Genomic DNA, 4,260 nt, shown 5'->3' with positions numbered 1-4,260 from the left:
TACCTAACCATAGGGACCAGACTGCATTCTGCAGTGATTGCCTGGCTGGTCTTTGTTCCCATTGTCTATCAAGTCTGCTGGCTAGAAAGGGGCTCTAAAGACAGCTCTTTAGAATGTCAATCTGCAGTTTTCCCATACAGCCCGCTCTCTCCAGGATTCAGTTCCTGTCTCTGAACATGGTGTTGGTAGTAACGCACCATCGGAACTTCAGTATTTTAGCTATGGACTGAGGGTGACAATGGTCCCTCTAGCCAGGCACATTCTCAGAGCTCCGGTAGAGAGCACTGCGTAAGACGATCCTGTGGACATTTTCTAGTATCATCCCTTGCACCCCACTTTACTCTGTAATAAACTCAGTACATCTTCTACACTCAAAAAAGAAAGAAAATAGGAAAACAATAGAGTACTTCTTTCTTTTTTGCTTTTATGCTGAGTGCTCTAAGTATTATTAGTTTGGTGTGTTGTTTGATTTTTATTTACATTTTAATTATATATTTAATCCTCCCCCCCACCCCCCACCCCCGTGTATGTGTGAGAGGGAGATTCTGCCTGCCTGCCTGCCTGCCTGCTACTTTTGAGATTTATTTCTCTCCAACTTTGTAGGATCAGGGAATTGAACTCAAGTCTTCAGGTTTGGCATCAACCACCTTTACTAATCTGTATTGGTAAAAACTGAGCCTGCTCTAGGTCGGTTTGCCTACACTCGTCTATCCTGTAAAGATAGGCTTTACTGATTCATTATTGCTTTGGTTACACTAACACTTAATTACATTGTTAATTCACTTATTACATAAGAGTTTACTCGCAGAGACATTGTTTATAGAGGCAATTCACACTGCCAACTTGGTAACCTGGTTATCGGCTCTGAGTGCCCCCGGGACATGGAAATGTGAGTTAGAGAAAGGGCTTCATGGTGTGGTTTTCTTATTTCACGGAGGTTTGTGAATTCTAGACTAGGCTTACTTGTGTCTAGCTGCGAAGGCACAAAAGCAATAACTAATCTTCCTATGTCCTGGAGCAAAGAAGCAGAGGCCAGTAGTGTCAAGAACACACACTTGCCATGCTTCCCCACTTCGCATGTTAAGATCTAATGCATACAATGTTGCAGTATTCAGAGGTGGGCCATTTTAAAAGGTGATTAGTGTTTTTACAGAGAAAGCCCACTTGGGCTGGGGATTTGGTTCTGTGGGAGAATGACTGCCTAGCACATACACAGTCTGGGCTGGATTCCTCAGCTTGAGGGGGTGTAGGAAGAGGCGCTTGAGCCTGGTCTACATACTTAAGACCTCTATAAAACAAACCATACTCCAAACAGAGAAATAATACAACCATACAAGCAAACAAACCCAAGACAAACTCTCAACTCTATTTATTTATTTATAAGGGCAGCTTGGGCACACAGACTGGCTTGAACTAGTTATCCCCCAGACTCAGCCTCCCAAGTGCTAGGCTTATTGACATGTACAACGGTGCTGGGCAAAACTAACTTCTGAAGTGCAGCAGGAAGAAGAATCTGGCACATAACTGTAACCTCGGCTCACAGGCAGTAGAGGCTGGAGGCTCTCTACAAGTCAACGGCTAAGCTGTTCTATACAAGTTCCAAGACAGCCAAGACTACATGGTGAGACCATCTAAAACACTCAATTTGGATATAGAGCAATGAGATGGAGTTCAAATACTGGCTCTGCTGATTCTAGCTGTGCTACTCTCAGTTTGCTTTTTATCGCCCTAAAGGAGTTCAGGGTAAGAGCATAAATATCTATCTGCTTTGTGGGGTGGTGTGGGGATCAGATGGCATCTACCCGAAGGGCCCGGGATTTTATAGGTCATCAAATCAGAATACTTTGGTTATTATGTTTTCACGGCTTCTGATACTTTTAAGTTTTCTGCTCTCTGGGGTGGGGAGAAGTGGAATAATGGAGAAAAGGAATTGGAAGGGGAATATGGGAAATAAAATGAACAAGAAGTTTGACCATTGTCAGGGAATCAAAATAGAAACTCCTCTGTTTCCATGGAAAATGGTGAAAATCTGCAAAAGGAGGTAGCATTGCAAAGGCACACCTTGTGTACAATAGATTGTGCCCAAGGACCCTTCCAGAAGAGAAAAGTTTGTGTATTTGTTAAGTGGAGGGCTAGAGGTATAAGGGAGTACTTAGCATATGTGAAGCCCTAAGTTCATTCCCAACACTGTGTCTCCTGCTAAACACATTATCTGTGAGAAGAGCAGGGCTAAAACGCTGTGGGAAGGATCTAAACAGATGTCCCGAGGAGTATGTTCAAGGAATTCTAGAAATCATACCGGAGAATGAAAAGGTACGAAAGAGGAGAACGGCAGCTACAGAGTGTTCTAGAGGTGAGCGTGTCAGAGTGTTTATATAGGGTTTGTGATCCCTGAGATGCTTGCTCAAATGTCCCATTGTATCAGGGTCCTGCTGGGTCTGAGGAGGGGTCTTGTGAACTTAGTTTCAACAGGATCACACAGTAACACCCCACATAAGTACATGCCCAGACAGAAGGACTAGCCTTCAGACCTGACCCTGAGCCAGGTTGCTCTTCTTTCTGACAGCCTGGGTTATCTTGCGGGCGTCTGTAAGTTTACTAGACTGACATTTCTTTAGTTCTGTCCTTTTGAGAAGGCAGGCCTCTCAGAGGAGGGCGGCTGTCATCCCCAGTGGGAAGGAATCCTTCTTACTCTCCTTTGCTTATTGTCTAGTACAGTGGTTCCCTGTCTCTCTCCAGGCGATATTTAAAACGTTGGGGGTTTTTGTTTGTATTTAGTGGTGTGAGGGGGGGTGCACTTACTCATGCACAGAGCAGGTGTCAAAGCTATCCTTCTGCCAGATAGAGAGTTCTCTCTTATCCAGATTTTCTGAAGTCCCCTAGGACATTCATGTAGGTGAAAACTTTCATTTAATTATCTGAGCCTAGAACTTAATAGTTTTTTTTTAATGGTCTGAATAGGCGGCGAACTTTCTAGGAATACAATTACAGTTCTGTGTGAGTTTAGGGAAGCTTGACTTTGCTACCAAGAGTTGCTCAACATCTCCTGAAGTCACTTCATTGATGGCAACGTGCCGTTGGTATTTGAGTCACTGGCTGTGCACCTGTATCAGTGTGTGTTGTAGAAGTTCCATCTCTGTGATTCTATGGAGAGGTTTAAGCATCTTCCTGCTTCGAATGAAACAGCACTCATGCACCAAAACACTGTTATTTTATTACAAATTGCTATGCTTTTGTTTCCTCCTTGTAGATGGGGAAATATTTTGATCTTTATAATCATGTGCCCAGGAAAGTGATGTAATCCATCTATGGGAATTAGTTTGTAGTTTAATATTTGTTCCTAATACAGGATTGAAGGTTGAGAGACTCAACTTGGGTCTCACAATATGTGGTTCCCTCTCACCTTTCTGGAAGAATTAGCCACAGAGGAGTGCCCCTCCTTTTTTCTTAGCAGGACTCCCTTTCTCTTCTTTCCATCCATCATCATTATTAAGGACAACCGCAACACAGGCACCCTGGCTGTCAGACCTCTCTGCCAGGGCCTCCAGTTTACCGTCAAGGATCCGAGTGTGGATGATAACACAGGCTCCAGCTCACCTGGAGGCTCTCTTTTCTTTATGTCCCCTCCTTTCTCCATCTACCTCAGTGTCTTTCCTTGTTACCCCAGGTCTTTTGCTCCCTTGTCATTGACCGACAAGAAGCTTACTGCTGGACCACAGAGCCACCCTGAGGTCCCAGTTCAGACCCTCCTACCCCATTTTTCTCCCGCTTAGGTGGCTCCTGGTGCCCCCTCCACCTTCAGCTGCCCTTCTGACCCTGGCTTCTCCCTTCTCTTCCAAGGTCTGTTCTCCAAGCCCTTGCTATCTGCTTCCCTCTTTTTTGGCAGGATTCAGGTCTGTCGCCCTTCTCTTCGTCCAAACATCCTTTTCTCCACCTTCATCCAGGCTTCTGTCTCCGTTCCGGCTCCCCTCCCTTAGGCTCCGGTCGCCTCACCCCCCCTACCCCCCCCCCCCCCGTCTCCTGCAATCTAGCCCGTAGATCTCTCGGCAGAGCTCAGTCCCCGCCCGCCCGTGTGCGTGAGCACCCCTTGTCCCCTCCATTCTACCTCTACTCCCTCCCGCGCCGTGGGCGGTCTAGGGAGGGGCCGGGATCCGGGGCGGCTCCCCGGGCTCGGGTTGTGGGAGGCGCCCTCTCCCGGTCTCCCCCTCCCTTCCCCCCGCCCCGTCTTCCCCTGCACCCTCCTTCCTCCCTCCGCCCGAG

Source organism: Microtus pennsylvanicus, chromosome 7 (genome assembly GCF_037038515.1).
Source record: "Microtus pennsylvanicus isolate mMicPen1 chromosome 7, mMicPen1.hap1, whole genome shotgun sequence".
Classification (NCBI taxonomy): Eukaryota; Metazoa; Chordata; class Mammalia; order Rodentia; family Cricetidae; genus Microtus; species Microtus pennsylvanicus.
Note: the sequence above shows the minus strand (reverse complement) of the source record.